Source organism: Calidris pugnax, unplaced genomic scaffold (genome assembly GCF_001431845.1).
Source record: "Calidris pugnax isolate Ruff unplaced genomic scaffold, ASM143184v1 scaffold20, whole genome shotgun sequence".
Taxonomy (NCBI): Eukaryota; Metazoa; Chordata; class Aves; order Charadriiformes; family Scolopacidae; genus Calidris; species Calidris pugnax.
The window spans coordinates 12,697,283-12,715,474 of record NW_015094510.1 but is presented as its reverse complement, the minus strand read 5'-3'; the positions used below and the strand labels follow the sequence as shown (position 1 = coordinate 12,715,474).

General features: G+C 41.2%; 1 long non-coding RNA gene across 1 annotated transcript; it reads left to right on the top strand.

The window, feature by feature from the left end:
• Positions 1 to 170: 170 nt before the first annotated feature.
• On the top strand, positions 171 to 8,283 carry LOC106902424. Its single transcript, XR_001414496.1, has 3 exons — positions 171 to 427; positions 3,694 to 4,100; positions 8,200 to 8,283. It is a non-coding gene; the product is annotated as an uncharacterized LOC106902424 (long non-coding RNA).
• The last annotated feature ends 9,909 nt before the right edge of the window (positions 8,284 to 18,192 follow it).

Sequence of the window (18,192 nt, the reverse complement as noted above, 5' to 3'; positions counted from 1 at the left end):
GGCCAGGCGTCACGTGGCGGCGCCTCCATTGGCGGGAATGGGGAGGACCCCGCTGGAGGGGCGGGGCCGGGTGGTTGCGCGCGGCCCCTCAGTGGACGCTCGCGCCCGCGGCGGGGGGCGCGGGCCTTCGCTGGCCGCTGGTGCGCGGCGGCCCCAGCCGTTACGGCCGTTACTGCCGTTACTAGGCCTCCGGGGGCCGTACTTCCCTCACGGGAGGAAGAGCCAGCTGGTGTCTGCCTGCTCGTGAGAGGGTCACCTCGCCGGGCCCCCCCAGGCCCTCTCAGGGAGCGGGGGAGGGGGGCGTGGGCTGGGTGGAGCTGCCCCGCCGCCCCGCGGCATCATTATTAGGAGAAATTTCTACACCGAAAGGGTTATCAAGCACTGGAAGAGGCTCCCCAGGGAACTGGTGGAGTCGCCATCCCTGGAGGTATTGAAAAGCCGGGTAGACGTGGTGCTTAGGGGCATGGTTTAGTGGTGGTTTTGTCAGGGTTAGGCTGGTGGTTGGATTTGATGATCTTAAAGGTCCCTTCCAGCTGAGACAATTCTATGACTGTATGATTCTGTCACCGGCTGGGGAGCCTCTGTGGGCGGCCCTGCACAGCCCCAGCCGCACAGCAGTGGAGGGTGGCACAGCCACCATCAGCATCTGCTCTGCTGCAGGTGCGTGGTGTGGCACAGAGCTTGGTGCTTTTTTGTCAGGGCGGTTACAGCCTTTGCAAAGCCTTCGGGAAGATGTGTACCAAGCTCTGTCCCCATGTGTGAGGGAGAGTAGACTGGTGAGGTGGGTCTTTCCTGCCTAGTCAGTCTGCACCAGAGGCCTGCCTTCTGGTTGCTCATGAAAGCCTCTCATGCCAGGCTTGCTTTCCAGCCGGCTGGCTGGCCCAGCAGGGTAGATAGGTTAGAGGCTAGAGTCTGGTTTCTCAGACAAGGCACAGACAGAAGGCTGTCAAACCCTCTTTGAAACTACTGTCCCTGCCCTTCCTTCCTTCCCACTCATTTTTAAACTCGATGCCAGCAGATTCCTCCGTGCATCAGGTGTGCTATTTACTCCTGCAATTATGAAATGGATTTTCACATCCTCGTGAGTTAAGATGGAGATGTGTATTTAAGCATATGTGCTGCTGAGGCCTGGGTTTTCTTTCTATTTGCATGGAAACAGTAATCTCACATAGCTTCCCAACATCACTCCATTTCAGCAGCATCTCCTTCAGGCACTAACCTGGTAACAACAAAGAGTACACAAATGAGGAAGTGTGTTGAAAAATATGCGATGGATAGTCTCACACTGTCAGCTAACAACTGTCCCTATCCCAGAGAGAGACTCCTGGGATCCAGACAGGTCTTTCTGAGACTTGGCATATGACAGTGAACCTCAGGAGAAACAACAACAGAACCAGAGTTCCACTGTGGCTACAGGCGCAGACAGGGCGGCATGTGGTTGCAACAGCTTCTGGAAGCCAGAAAAGAAAGAGCCCCCAAAGCTGAATTCAGCAAGAATTCAAAACTTTGGGTACTGGAGGAAGGGGTAGGGAAGAAAAAAAATCAGAAAAAGGTGCTAGCCTTGTAGCTTTTTCAGGGGGATTTCAAGGTCTAAACTGACCACTTTACAGAGAGAAAGACAGAGAGACAACCCTGGCTTCTTTATAAGTTGCATTTTTCTTCTGGGTACTACCTGAGCCCTGTAAAAAGGATATGAGAAATTTTGCTACTGGATCTGCATTACTTTTCAGGATAATTCCTGCTTCTGCCAAACTTCTGTTTTTACTTAAGCTGTGGCTTTTATTTCTGTTCAGTCCTTGATCATAGGCTGTTTCTGGGTTGTGTAATCATTTTAAACACTTTAAAAGTCAGAGGATGCATATTCACTTGCTCATTTTGCCAACAGGTAAATAAACTACATCTTAATTTATCCTAAAAACTAATAAACTGTGTGGCAAAGCCCACAAACCATGCACAGACTAGGCAGATAAAAGAAACAAGGGACTACGGGTTGTAAAGTATGTCACAGTGTTAGCTAAGTGGGACAAATAAAGGGTTTCTCATATTCCCAGGGCCTGCAGGTCCCTATGGGATGGGGAGAAAGTAAATGAATAATAGAATCAAATTTAACTCAAGTTAGTCATCATTTCGGTGCCCATTGAGACCAGCCTGGTTTGGAAATACGCTGTCATTTGAGTAAAAAATTTTAACAGTTTTGCACATCTTTGGTTAACCAAAAAAATAAGTTCTTTTTGGCCAACTCTTCCTTTCAAAGTACTTCTCAGTTTTCACAAAAAAATCCTGTGAGGGTTTTGTTGTTTTTCGTGTATCAGGACTTACAGTAAGTAAAAAAAATTCCAAAACAAAATAGATCTGGAAGCAATGTAAACATGAGAAAGCATGCTTTAAAAATAAATGCAGGCGTTCTATTCCCTTTGTTTTATAATTCCCCTTAGACCATTCAGAATAATGAGTTCCTATGGCTCCCTGCCAAAACCTTGAAAAAAATAAAATTTTAGCCTCATCAGGAAACTATGAAATATAACCCACAGCATGCCATTGTTTGTCAGATTTTTTTCTTGTTGTTGTTGTTGTTACACAATGATTAAAATGGGGTTAGATTTGAAATAGTGATTTATGTTTTATTTACAATTTATTTAAATACTGCCTATGTTAAAGCACAGGAAACTTGGCTGGTCAGCCAACACTTCTTAAAATGTATATTAATTGGGAAAAAATAGAGTATCAATTTCTGGGCTGTTCTATTTTGTGTCGTGTTCAGTTCCGTATTTTTCAGGGCAGGCCCTGGCCACTACCCCCAGCCAGGGAGCAGGGCAAGCTCCCAGGGCATCGATCCCCAGCCCAGGGCATCGGGCACCTCAGTGGGGACACAGATGGGTCAAGGCCAGGCTGGGACATCAGCTCATGTGTGCAGCTCAGGATCAGGCCGGGTGAGGGTAACCAGCATCAGGCAAAGCTGGCTGGCTGGACTCATGCACCTGTAGTGTTTTCTGCCTGCTCTTTCCGTATCAAAAATAGGCACCTTTGGAATCTTTTTGTCAGAAACACTGTCGTGTCCCTGGTACTGTCCTGAGTCACTGTCTGCACCTGTCTTTTGAGCTTGATATTTTCAGGATCACTGGCGTGGAGCAGCTTGTTGAAAGATTATCTCAGACCGACTTGCATGTCATCTCTCGAAGATACTGAATGCCAGTTCTATAAAAGGAGATGAAGAGCTAGTCTGTGACTTTATGGCAATTTTCCATCCATTTTCTTGCTAATCCCCTACTTAGATTTTCTTCCTCTGTACATGAAAACTGCATAGTTGCATGATTGTTTTGGGGGTTTGGGTTTTTTTATGATACATCTGAAAAATGTCCCTCTATAACTAAAGTTTTATTAAGGTCAGACAAGGCTTTAAATTACATTGGAAAAACTACACTAATGTAATTTACAATAATGCAGATTGCCTTCTCAAAGGCAGATAGGTAATTTATAGTCTTTGTATTCCTACCTTGAACAGGAGGCTTAGCATACACATCTTGTCTCAAAACCTGGGTAAGACTTTCCATTGATCCCCTCACAGCAAGCTGGGAAGGATCTGCTGTGCTTGACATTATTCTCCTCCCCAAAATCTAAAGCTCATAATGTAATAATTTCATTAATGACTTCTAGTGGCTTATCTGTTTATAACATAACCTTTCTGCTCCCCAGCCCAGCTACCTGCTTCTACATCTGCGCAGCTTCTGGATGGTGCCAGCATGAACATTTGTGAAATCAAGCAGTAAATGAGATTGAACTGAGAAGTCTAGAAAACAACCTGCTTTCCTTCCTTTTTGCTGATCCAGTTCACCAACATAATAAATGTGTCAGAGCGGCACTGGGGATAGCACAGAGACAACAGAGAATGGAAACAGCTTAAATAGGCTTGTTCTGTCACCGAGCGCATACCCATGTGTTGACTTGCATTGCCATTTAGACCCTGCTCAGTGTCTCCTCGAAAACACTCTTGACACACCTACCAACTATGAAACTGGAACTCTTCGAGTGCATAATTTCATTAGTCATCCTGCCGTGAGTCTTTGGCCTGGGCTGGACGACGGTGTTTGTCTCTGACAAAGGTTGGTTTTATGACACCATGGTATAATGCGGTGACATTTTCTGGTTTCTTTTCACTGAATGTTTCATGAGTCTGTTGTTTCCAGGGACATGCATGAGGAGTCATTTTTATTTTTATGTTCATGGATATCTTAACTCCTTTTTTCAGCAGTGAAAACTAATAATCTTCTTATATATAGCTAAATTACAGCTGTTACTGGTTTTTCTTTCCCTGGAGTTTGCTCTGTGACCTATGTAGGTCCTCTTCCAAAGCAATATGCATAATGAGCATAATCCACAGAATTCATCCCTCAGTTGGCCAGTTATGTCCTGCTGACAAATGAGTTCTCAGAGCCAACTTAATAGGCCTTTTAATGCAAAATGGAAAGCGTCACAAACTAACCTTATCAAAAGATGCATTGTACTGCAGAGAGAGGGTTTCAGATGCTACGAGATTCTTATCCAAAGGCTTGGACGGCTCTCTGGATTCACATCCTTTCTGTGCATTGTGTTTACTTAGAGGATGCGATAACGCCGTCACTATGTTACACAAGAGTAAAATAATAACTGGAGCTGGCTGGGAAGCGAAATCTCTATTCTACAGGAAATTCCAGCTTGTCAATATTTTGTTTCATTGAGCGCTGGAACAAAACACGTTGGCTCTGCAGCCTTTCTGGCAAAAATGGAACAATCTATTTCTTTGCCAGCTGACAAGCCTGGGGAGCCAAGAAACCAACTGAGCAGTCGGCGTATTGCCAGGGAGCTAGATAACCCATCAGCTGAGCTACAGTAAGCAGCCACCTTGGCTGGATTTCTGGCCAGCAGCCACAGCCAAGAAAGCTTAAGCTTCTGTAGAAAGTTTTGATGGAACCAGTACGATCCAGCATTTTCAGTGCCAATCTGTTCAATTAGAAAATGTTCAGGCACCCTCTCAGTAACTGACTACTGTCAGAAAAGAATGTAACTGTACTCCACTTAGGATTCCTTATGGATTTCTGCAGCTGTGCCTTGTGATTTATGCACACTATCATTGCTAGTATGAGATGATTAAATAAATGAATTTTTCCTTAAGCATCAGTGATGATACCCAAGCCCATGAGGGATTTTTTAGGGTGTCCTTCATTGCTAGTTTTTTGATTATTGTTATTGGGAATATCTAGTAGTATCTGCTTGTGTATACCTGCTATCCAGAAGGTACCGTTGCTGTAGACAATACACCATTAGATTGAAATAAACTCTTATATCTGCTATCGGACACACACTGCCTCTTTTGTGTCCACATTTGTGGATGAATTTAAGTTAGGATGAACTTGCCACAAAATGCAATAATCAGGCAAATATATCTTCTGAACTGGGTAAAAGATACTGATCTGTTATGCCTTACTGAATAATTGCTAATGTTGAGGTCAACACCAATACAGAGGAGAACCCTCCTTCATTTTCAGAACTAGCTGTGCTCAAGTGCTAAGTTTGCTGAATGTAACCTTAGCTATTATTGCAGAATGCTGATAGTGTCCAAGTTGCCTGTCCTTTTTGGTGTTTTTTAGAAAAAGATGTTGGAAAAGTTCATTTAAAAAATTGCATCCCTGCGATTATGGTATCATCATAAAAGTAACCAGCTGCTTTTTAAAAATGTTTAGAGAATTTCTGTTGTAGGATAAGTCTCATAATTTCTTAAATACACAGATACTGTACACTTCTGTCATTTGTTTCCAACTAGTTGCTACATACACTTCCTCTTCAAAGGCCGGAGTCATATATCATCGCTACTTCAACTGTGGTAACTCCAGGGAACAATTAATTCTCTTGTAAACGTTTAGTGGTAATTAAGTTTTCTGCAATGTCATCTATTTAAGTAGTTTCTAATACGCCTGCTGTGAAATCAGAGGAACAACAGATGCTTTACTGAGCTACATTTCAAATCTTGTTCTTTCCACTTGTAAATAAACCTTTACTCTTACTTTCTCTCTCAAATTCAACTACTAGCAGAGATGCTACAGCAGTCTTGGTGAATCCCATGCTATTACCATCTGGATTCCAAATGAATTTTATGGCAGTTGCTTTGCTTTTCATTGACCTTTGTATTTTCTAGGGATGGCTCAATTTATTGCTGTTTTTACAGAGTTTGTGCTTGAACTGGAAATCATTTGCATGTAATACACTGTTCATGGTGTGCTTTCCTCTTCATTTCTGGCGGATTTGTTACACAGTCTGCTGTGCGCTGCTGCAACGTACCCTAAAATGTGCTCTTCATCTCAGGTGCATTAACTTGAGCATATGTTTAAGTCAGTCTCAATCAATATGTCTGTTTGGATTGCCTGGTTTTATATTCCACACACAAATAGCTGCTGTCATGTGTCATTTGAGTCTCTCTGATTCTTAATTTCCTCAGCGTTGCTGCATACTCTGAGATTATTTCATTTCCTCCCTGATTCAGTACATAAAAGAAATGCTCCTTAAACAAGAGCACATTTTAATGAAAGCGTTATTGTCTTTTCTTTCAAAATATTGAGGGGAGTCTACCAAATCCGTATACTGCTTGGTGTTACCTTTTCAGCAATAATAGGAATGTTAATGGCTTCTCCCAAACTTCATTTTCAGTTCTCTCAAAAAAAAAATGAAACTGGGAGTGACAAGGAATCAATCAATCACCTGAGACAAACTAGGAGGGCCTCACTCCATCCACGTGGTTGTATAAAAGCTTGTTGTGATACAAAGAATCCTGAAAAGCCATATGTCAGAGAGAGGGAGTTATTACCCCGGAGAGATGCCACTGTGAAAAATGGCCACTGTCCTTTGCAAGGGCTTCTTTGCAAATCACTCTTTGAAGATGGAAGATCTTGGCCAGAATGAGACAAAGAATAGAAACATCTGAAAGAAACGTCATGTGTTCTTCCCTGCTGCCTTGAGATTTCTGAGTAGCTGTGTCTGAGCTATCTTTGCGAAGGCTATTTCATTTTCCTAATGAAATTTTTCCAGGAAAATGTCTCAGCTCAGACATGTTGCATTTTCACAGCCTATTGAGAACCAAATAAGTTATATTTCTCAACTGTCACTGAAGCAGATCAGAGCAGAAAAGTGGAATTTAAATAATATCTGAAATGTATTTCCAGAATACATCTTGTTTAACTTAACTATTGGGAATCATGATTACCTCATGTGCTCCTGATGTATAGATTACAGCAACTGGAGTATATTGGGTTGGTAATGGAATGGAATAATAAACTATGCCTGAGTCTAAATAGGAATGGTTTTAAAAATTTCTGCATCTAGACATATGTGGATAATAATCACAGTAATGCCTATAATACTCTAAGTCAAGGTACAGCTTCAAAAAAAGCAAGTGTGGCACTTTCTGGAAGAAGCAGCTCCATGATTTTGCTTCGAGCAGTAAGACAACAGATGAATGGAACAGTTTTAGCTTCTAAGAAGAGGTCATCTTATTTCTTTATTGCAAAAATGTGACATACAGAAAATACAGTGTCTGTTGCAGAGCAACAGAAATGTTCCACAGTATTACCAATAGTTACAGCTCACTCAACTGTGACAGTAAATTGAGTTTTTCAAGAGTGAAATGTAGCTTAAAATTATACATCTTGGTAAGACGGTGTATTACTGAGTACCTTAGACCGTGTACCAATGTTGTATTAGTTATTATTTTAATTAAGAAAAATAATTTTTAAGTTTGTTGAAAGGAAAGTATCTTCTTTGTGGCACTGATGCTTTAAAGCTGTGGAAATATATATACACATATATATAAAGCTAAAACCTTTTTTTTTAATTGATTGGATACTTTTTTAATAATTAATTTCATTTCATTTAATAATCCATTGTTTGCTTGATCAGTTGCAAGAAACTGCATTAGGAATATTTTAAAATTTAAAAAAAATTATATTAAAATAAAATTGTTTGAAGTTTAATGGTTTGACATCATTTACAACTGATAAGACACTGTTCTATCTATAAATTAATGGAAAATGAGAGTTAATATTTGCTTTCAAATAATTGCCTAGGTCACATGCTGCACAATAAAGCAGATGTGCTATTGATAAGTCAGAATTTGATCCTGAAAGCTGTGTTATAAAAGTATTAAATTATTTTTTTTCTTTATCTGCCAAAAAGTTTCCAGAATTACCAGCAGCTTTGCATTTCATCGGCTTTGAATACATGGAAATATTGAGGCCTGTCCCTGCCAGATGGTTATCTTGAGAGATTGCAGTCAGAAGATTTCTTCAGTGTTTTCCTGCTACTAAAACTCAGGTAAGGATTCACCACCTGTGTTTTTCTGCTCTTTAGGGGCAGTGAAGATGGGATCCAGGAAAGAAATTAGTGGCTGAAGCCTCTATGGTATTCGTATTTCTTTATGCAAAAAGGTCTATGACAGTCAAAAGTGTAGAACCATCTGATCCTTTGTGAGTTGAAGTTAATAGTATAATAAAGTCACAGAAGGGTAAGTTACAATAATGTACTGATTATGGATTCTTTAGAAGTATACCCCTCTAAAACATGTCACACCAAAGGAGAAAAAAGAAAATGGATTTAATTTCCCCTACGAATCTACCATTTTTAGATCAGAAAAGGAAGTTACATTAATCTGATTTAGCTTATTCATCAGCAAAATTATGTTGATTTTTCAGGGCATTGAAAGCACCTTTTTATGGCTGAAAACTGATTGATGTAAATGGTTTGTGTGGGGAAAAACATCACGGATTCAGAAGAATCACTGACAAGTTTGCATACAGCTTTTGTTAGGACATAGTCTAATGCTTTGTCTTCCCATCCTAGTTCTCTCAGGCTCTGGCAAGGCAGGTTTGCCTGAAGGCACACTTTCTCCTCCTACCTCCTTCATTGTCCATGTCCTTTGGAGCTTTGCAGCTTTGAATGGCTGATTTTCCTTATCATAAATAAGTACAATTATGGAAAATAGAGTTGGGTTTTTTTATGAGGCAGAGCATTAGAACACACAAATCCGCTCCTGATAGCTGGTATGCAATGGGAGAAGAGTCTAAACCTGAAAAATGGGAAATCTGCCAGGATCCAGAGTAGAGATTATAGCTCTCTTTCTTTTTGTTTTTAATTTGAGGCATTTATTTTCTCTGCTTCTATCTTGCGTGTGTTAGGAGAGGATAATTTTCTATATAAATGCACGTGAAGAGACTGCAGAAACCTGATAGATATTGATGGTGTTAAGGCTGAGTTTCTAGGGAAACCAAATTTCAGTTTTATAGATGACAAGTTCTAAGATATGATTTAAAATTTTTAATTTTTTAATTAATGTAAATAATATTATCAGTTGCATCTTAGCATGGCTATTTGGTATATTTGAGGGCAGTATAAATGTGTATGTGAGAGAAAAATACACACAATATAATACAAAATATGCTAGAGAAAATACCTTATTTTCATTAAAATAAAGTGTTCCACTGAGGCCTTTAATTTTAATGCGAGTGTTTTCCAGTTCTGTTCAGGGAGGATATAACAATGCACACTGCAGGTGAAGGAGGCTTGTCAGAGCTAGGAGTGCTGCTCATATTGTGGACTGAGGAAGAGAGCACCATATAGGCAGACCATTATGGTCCCTCAGTCTTCAGAGGCATCTGGGATAAAGCAGAAAGTGAATTTGGAGCTACTGTGCACTGCACCCTCCTGCCTCTGCGCTTCAAAGCATTTAGTAAATTTTGCCCCTACAGTGATCTCAAGAGTAATCCTCAGGAGGTGTTTTATGGCTCTTTGTAAAGTACATCTTGATTAATTAGAAAAAAACCCACCCTAATTTAAAAATACTAATGTAGTGTGTGTACATAAAGGACTGCTATTTTAAATCATATTAATTAATTGGAGTCTACAAGAAAGCTGGAGAGGGACTTTTTACAAGGGCATGTAGTGGTAAGACAAGGGGTAGTGGCTTCAAACTGGAAGAAAGTAGACATAGATTAGATATCAGAAACAAATTCTTTACTGTGAGGGTGGTGAGGCACTGGAACAGGTTGCCCAGAGAAGTTGTGGATGCCCCATCCCTGGAAGTGTTGAAGGCCAGGCTGGATGCGGCTTCGAGCAGCCTGATCTGGTGGGAGGTGTTGGGGTTGGAACTCAATGATCTTTAAGGTCCATCCCAATCCAACCCATTCTATGATCCTATATTAAAAAACTCTCTGACATTCGTCAGAAGTGTGATCATGCAAAGACACCTGTCTTTTCATTCAACATCTTTTTACCATGGATGATACAGAACTAATGCAAGATGATCCTAAGTCAAAAGTAAAGTTCTGCCAACAGGACAAAGCAATGAGGAGTACAATTACAGATATTTTTTTATCCATCCATGCATGTGCTATTTTTACCAGTGATAAAATATTCAGTCAGTTTGACATAACAGGTCTTTGAAATAATACCTGACAAGAAGCTGCACAAAGCACACATGCAGTAGCACATAGTCCAGTTTGCCACATTGCTCTTGAAGAATGCAAAGCTTGCTTTGAAATTCAGAGTCTTTCTCTAATTTTCTGAAATTTATGACCAAAAGAAGCACATTTAGACCTTTTTCTCTTAAACTTAATATTACTGTAGAAATGTCAGCATTTCCATGCTAGATGCAACGATCCAGCCCATATTCCATCTCTTGACAGTGGTTAACAGAAGATGTGTTACATGAAGGTGCCCATTACCCAGTGAAGATCAAAAATAGAAAATATTTATTTATAACTTCTGACCTTTAATAATTTTCTCAACTTTTAAAGTCTCTGAGACATGGGATTTCTACAAATGTTCTTGTTAGTGATATAGGTTTGATCCTCTAGCTAGTGTTAAATTTCCTTTTTTTTTTAAAAAAAAAAAAAAGAAAGTAAAAGCTCATCACATCTTTAAAAGCAGATTATAATGAGAAATTACTGATTATTTTCACTTTAACTGAAAGGCTGAACCCATGCAAAAAAGGGAGAATGTTGTCAAATACATTGGCAGCCATGCAGGGCTGAATTAGTTATGCTATGCCATATACTAATACTTAATAGCTCAGTATTTACAGTTCTTACATGCACACCAAAAGCCCCAAACTCACCTCTCACTTGAGATCACCAGGAGATTTATCCAATTTATCCAATGCAAAATTCAGACAGATGAGACCATCATCAGAATTTAGACACACACTGAGAAGCACCATAGGATCATTAACGACAGCAAACGGTTGGGTTTTCTCCTTCTGTCTCACTGGGAGGAGGAAGGAAAGCACCAGCAAAATGCTGGGATGAAGTATCTTCCGGGACACTGGTTACATGTCTCATCAGACAGCTACAGAATTAGTAACTTCATTCCAAGCTATGCTTTTCAGCATTCTTTGGAGATGTCACATTCTGCTATGGAAACTACTTAGCTCACAGTTTTTTAATAGCGTTTCTAAAGGCCCGGGGCTTTTTCTTTCCTCTAGTAGTGCCTTGGTGTCTTTCTGGAGAAGGAGAAGCTGACAGTGTTTCTACCTTATTCTGTTCTTCTCTGGTGAACCTGAGATTGCAGTTTCTGCCAGCTTGCTGGTGATGAAAGGGAAAGATTGTGCTCCCTTTCCCTTCTGTCATTCCTTTTTTCTCCCAGCACTACCTCATAATTGAGCCAGTCCTCATGCTAGATCCTTCTAGCACTTGGTTTAGTTCATGAACCCAGCAGGTCCCTACCATGTTGTGGTGGTCATTGTTTTTCCTTGAGCATAGAACCATAGAATAGTTTGGCTTGGAAGGGACCCTTAAACATCGTCTAGTTCAACCCCCCTGCAATGAGCAGGGATGTCTTCAACTGGATCAGGTTGCTCAGAGCCATGTCCAACCTGACCCTGAATGTATCCAGGGGTGGGGCATCTCCCACCTCTCTGGGCAACCGGTGCCAGTGTTTCACCACATGCATTGTAAAGACTTTCTTCCTTATATCTAGTCCAAATCTTCCCTTTTTTAATTTAAAGCCATTACCCTTTGTCCTATCGCAACACACCCTGTTAAAAAGTTTATCCCCATCTTTCCTGTAGGTCTCCTTTAAGTACTGAAAGGCCGCAGTAATGTCTCCCCAGAGCCTTCTCTTCTCCAGGCTGAACAACCCCAACTCTCTCAGCTGTTCTCACAGGAGAGGTGCTCCAGCCATCTGACCATCTTTGCAACCTCCCTCTGGACTCGCTCCAACAGATCCATGTCTTTCCTGTGCTGACAGCTCCAGAGCTGGACACAGTACCTCAGGTGGGGTCTCAGGAGACTGAGTAGAGGGGTAGAATCACCTCCCTCAACCTGCTGGCCATGTTAGGGAGTTCAGCTGGTTGCCAGAGAGATCTGACAAAAAACGTAGTGGAGCTAAACAGGTAGCAGAGAGCAACACAGGGAACAGGTGTGTGAAATCACAATCTGAAATTTCTGTTCATTTAAGTTGCACCACAGCATAACTCATAGTATGTCTTGAAAACTAGTGAGCAGCTCCATGGTTTACAGGGAGTGCAAAGCAAGTAGCAAAGAAAGTTTTTTGTGGTAGGTTTCTCACTGCGATGAAGCTCTGCAAGCACTAGGTGGCCTGCTTTTAAAGGAAATGAGAATCCTCTCCATTTCAGTATGAAAGAGAGGATTAAAAAGTACAATTTGCACTAATTATGTGTCTGTTTTATAAACTGTGCTACTCTGTGATGAATTATGGGAATATAAATTTTTATTTATTGTGTTTTGGTGAAATCACAGAATACTGTACTCACTTCATAAATATTAGTGGTGATTTATCAAATTGTTTAGACACAGGGTCAAGTTAATAAATGAAAACTATCTGTGTTCAGGCTTTTGCTGTATCTTAGTTTAAACTTCTTCCATAGCGGTGAAGTTGAATTACTTCATACTTGCTGTGACAGATTCTGTTACCACAGCTCAGCTGATGTGGTATCCCATGACCTGATCATCGGCATGAGCCATTGGAGACTGTATTTTCAACTCAAAAACCAGCAGTGGCAGCAGTTAAGAATTAATTCTGTACACTGAGACAATATCATCTGTGTTTTCAAAGTGCATTTCCCCATCCCCATACACGGTCCAGTAAAAAGAGTCAACATCTCTGTAAAATGATGCTTGAGGGAGTAGATACCACCAATGCTGGTGTCGGATGCCCTCAAAGACACTGAGCTGCCAAAGGAGAATGGAAGGTAAGAGATGCAGCTGCCCTGCAAAGCGTGGTGTTAACAAGCTTTTTGCTCCAGTTTTGTTTTTGACTATTGAAAGGGGAGGACAAGAGAAAAAGCATTCAGAAAGAGAAACTGCATTTTAACTGGGGTACTGAATATCTTCTGGGAAAGTCCTGCTAGGAGTTGTAATTTGTGTATTGCTAAAAAAAGAATGACTCCTACTCTAGGCCGATAACAAGAGTCAATGCGAAATGAAACACTTCAACTTATGGTAAAGATCTTCAACTGCTAAATAAATAAATTAAAAAAACCCCAGTTAATATTGAAAGCAAACCAAGCTTTGGTGAAATAGTAAGAAACTCTTAACAAGAAATGGCAAGGGCATCGTTAGACACCCCTTATGCTCAATGATGCTTTAGGTGCAGGAATCACCCAGTGTCCACAGCTGCAGCAGTTTTCTAGCGTGGCACAGACCCTAAAATTCTCATTTTTCTCTGTTTAATGAGGGTGGTGGGAACCTGACAGCAGCAAGTGAGTCTGGCAGCCAGAATGGGAACATTGATGGGTTGTTAAAATGTCATGTAACATCTCCCCATAACTGTGTTTCCTCCCAGGCAAATCCCTTCTACCAACCCAAAGGTAGCCTGATGGTCAAGCTCCCACAAGACACAAAGCAAGTGAGTTTACTCAGGATAGGAGTGCTCTTTAAATTCAGGGAAAATATTTGTTCTTTCCTCTTCCCCAGAGATTAGTCTGGATATCAGATGCATTCAAATTAGGTATTAGATTAACAGATGTAAAAGAATCATGAGGGTTTATGTACCAGGATTTTTTCCATTTAATCCAGCAAGCTAAAAAGTCCTTAATAAAATCCCAGATTGACTGGCCTAAGAACACATAGGATCTTCAATCTTTCTTTCAAGATACATACATATATCTCAAAATATATACATTTTGAGAGGAGATTTGTGCATAAAAAATAAGCCATGATCTATTGTTGATCCTGCTGGCAAATAGTATGGTTTAATAATTTAACTTCTATTTAAAAACTAGCACTTCATCAAACCTTAATTGAGCTCAGTCAGCCATTAGCTATGGTTCTTATTGACTACAAAAGAAATGGTGATTGATTGTCCTGACATAATTAATCGTTATTGTATTTTTCAGGAATTTAGGCTCATTTGCCCTGGCTACTCTTTCCATAATGTTTGGAAGATTTAACTAATACTCCTATCAATATTTTAAATAGGCTCAAGATCCTGGGAATTACAGAGTAATCGTTTTCATGGCTCAGTGGCCTCAGGGAGATGAAATTATATTGAAAATTTTAATAGAGAAGACATTTGATTTGTAAAGCTCTCTATACCTTCCTAATACAATTTTGGGAAGATTTTACACTGAAACTGTGAAATTTATGCTGCTCATTTCTCAGCACTGAGGTGGAGCAGGGCTGGTACAGGTATTGTCTACTCCATCTCCCCACACTTAACTGTCTAATTCCCTTTATAAACTCTTAAAGAAACATTTTTCATTTTTATGCATATATAAACTTATTCAATTAATTTCTTCTGATGAGATAAATAGGAAATGACAGATGTGACTTTTCCAGATGTGGCATCTGGAAAAATAATCTTTTAACTGGATTTTAAAGGCAATTGATGCTGTCCGATGCTGTCCCACCTCGTGATCTCATGTCCTACATCTATCAACACTTCCTTGGGTTTAGAGCCTGAGAGAAGGGGCTCAAAACATGGAAGGTGGAGGCCTGGAAGAGAGGAAGTGAGAAAGACCAAATGACAGAGCAGAATCACATAAAGCTCACCTCCTTAGAAAGTCAGTGCTTATAGAAGAAAAAAACATAGTATCATAACATAGTATTTTATTTAAGTGCCTGGGTTTTAATTTTAGGAACAGATTGCCTACACAAGTCCAGGTAAAGGAACTCTGGCTCAGCTGAGTTGACCCCAGAACCCAACCTGTTCCTCCCCATGTCTGTAAAAGCTGGGAAAGAGAAAGGATGGCCCGAAACCATTACCTACCAAGCTCTTTGTGCAGGTATTCTGGAGTAACTGGTGAACCTACACTTAAGTGGCTTGCCCCACTCCAAACAAACTGTGTTTTGGAAGCAGTTCCGTGGCATCTTCAAACACTCCTGCATTTTCTTCATTTTTATTCACCTGAAAATAGCCCCACAATGTTTCTGATTGACCAAATTCATGCTTTCAGGCAAAGTTAGCTGGAAAGTAAGTCATCGAGCACAAATAAGAAGCACTTATTTTTATACCGCTTGCAAGGTCCGCTGTAAAAACTTGCCAACTTGACCTTCAAAAAACTGATCAACAGCGGGTCAGAGAAGCTGTGCCCAGGAAGCCTCAGCAAAGCAGCGTCTCGGGTGAGGGAAAACACACCATTCATTGAATAGTTATGCCATTAGCAAATTATTATTACCAGGGACAGTGTGTTAGGGATTCAGAGGTATTAGATGTGTGATTTTTAATTACTGAACTGATTTACTCGGAGAGTAGCGTGACCGCCAGGAGAACATCTATCTGCTGTTACGCTGACATCGCTAGGCAGCAGACAGATTCTGTTTTTCAGAATGAAATTGAAGAAAGGAAATTGCACTTGGCAATGTGTAATTGGGAGATGACGACAGGCACCTGAGAAGGGTCGAAAGCTTTGAGACAGGGGAGAGGCGAGGAGCAGCTAAAGGGCAGAGCGGAGGAATGAGCTCAGAGGGGCAAGCGCAGGCACAGCTGCGTGTGGCTGTCAGGGAAAGGAAATGGAAACTAAAGCCCCAGCAGAAATGTCCCGGGATGTCCCGTTTCATCACCGTGACACCTATCCATCTCTCCCTCTATAAAAAGAAAGGTGCGCTTCCGCGTAGATCCCCTCCATTCTCAGCTGAAAGAGGAGGGCCTGGGGCCAGCTGCTGCTCTCACTCAGCCCTCCTGCACTCGGCCAGGAAGGAAGCCATTGTGCCAGCCTTGTGTTTTGTCACGCTTAGAGCACGGAGTCCATCCATGACCTCTTGGGTCACAACAACCCCCTGCAGCGCTACAGGCTGGGGGCAGAGTGGCTGGAGCTGCCTGGCAGAAAAGGACCTGGGGGTGTTGGTCGACTGTTGGCTGAACATGAGCCAGCAGTGTGCCCAGGTGGCCAAGAAGGCCAACAGCATCCTGGCCTGTATCAGGAACAGTGTGGTGAGTAGGGCCCAAGAGGTGATTGTCCCCCTGTACTCGGCACTGGTGAGGCCTCACCTTGAGTGCTGTGTCCAGTTTTGGGCCCCCTACCATAAAAAAGACATTGAGGTGCTAGAGCAGGTCCAGAGAGAGGCAACGAAGCTGGTGAGGGGTCTGGAGAGTAAGTCTTATGAGGAGAGGCTGAGGGAGCTGGGGTTATTCAGCCTGGAGAAGAGGAGGCTGAGGGGAGACCTTATTGCTCTCTACAACTACCTGAAAGGAGGCTGTAGAGAGATGGGGGTCGGTCTCTTTTCTCAAGTCACAGGCGACAGGACAAGAGGAAATGGCCTCAAGTTACGCCAGGGGAGGTTCAGGCTGGATATTAGGAAAAATTTTTTCACTGAAAGGGTTATCAGCCATTGGAATGGGCTGCCCAGGGAGGTGGTTGAGGCACCTGGAGGTGTTCAAAAGACGGGTTGATGTAGTGCTGGGAGGTATGGTTTAGTGATGGTGTTGCTTTTTGTTTGTTGTGCGAGTGTCTATTTTTGTCAGTTAGGTTGACGGTTGGACAAGATGATCTTTAAGGTCCCTTCCAACCTAGAAGATTCTGTGATTCTTCCTGCCATTATGTGGCTGGGGACAATCCAGGCCGTGGCTCTGTTGACATAGGTTATTTTATTTCCTTAAAGTATGCTTATAAGTATGATCAGAACTGCAGTTATATGATTAGAAAATAGCCTGTAATAGCTCCAGAGGAAATGGTACTAGTTAAATCCGCAACCAGCTGGGGCTAACGCCACACTCCCACATCTGCTTCCAGGACAGGGGCAGATTTTAATCTAAACACAAACTTTCAGTGGCTTGAATGGCAGTGTTATTAAATAATTTTCTTTCCCACTTGTTGCCATGCCCACTGTTCCAATAGTCTAATATTGTAGTATTCTAACACTTGAATATTCTAATATTAACAGGAAGTGAGGGAGGGAGCTACTCATTCTGCCATCATCATAATTTTTGCCCGTGTAGATTGTCACTCCATCCCAATGAAACCTCTTTAAACAAACTAGATTTTGTGTTTCAGACAAGACATCTATAGAGCCCTGCTCCATAAACCATCTGGGCAAGGACTATTATAGATTTGCTTCTAGGGATTTGCTTCAGGACTTTTAATTTAAATTCTTTCCTGTCGATCACCACCTATTTTTTTTTTTTTTTTTCAAATTTTAATGAATTTAGTTATGGGAGTTAAAAGTTATTACAATTTCAAAGTTTTTATCATCAGGTATTCAGTGTCACTGGCATGAATAGATTGATTATACATGACAAATACTAAAATATACATTGTGGTAAGAAGTTCACCTATTTACCAAACTCTTGTTAAAATTATTAAACTTCCCTAAGTGCATCTCCCAAGTTAAGGCTTACAATGCAACCACTTTTTTTCACATTCTTTGACTTCTTATTCACACAAATCCAACATACAGGCAGGAGATGAACTAAAGGAAGCCAACATTTTGTGAAGTCTTCCTGCTAGAAACAATTCTGGAGAGTTCATAGTGTCAGTACACCATCAAACCCAGTCTCCTGGTAGACTACAGAGTGCCATCCCCAGTGGTGTCCCTGCCTTTACCTCATTAGCTATTTTTCCTGATAGAGTCTCTCATTTACGCCACAGCTTTGATTATTAGAACCAACCATTTCAGGCTTCAATGCTAACAGATGTGTAAGCACCTGGAATTCATTGTGTGTTAAAACCACCACTTCTGTCTGACCTTTAAGGATTCTGGACTATCCATAAAAATG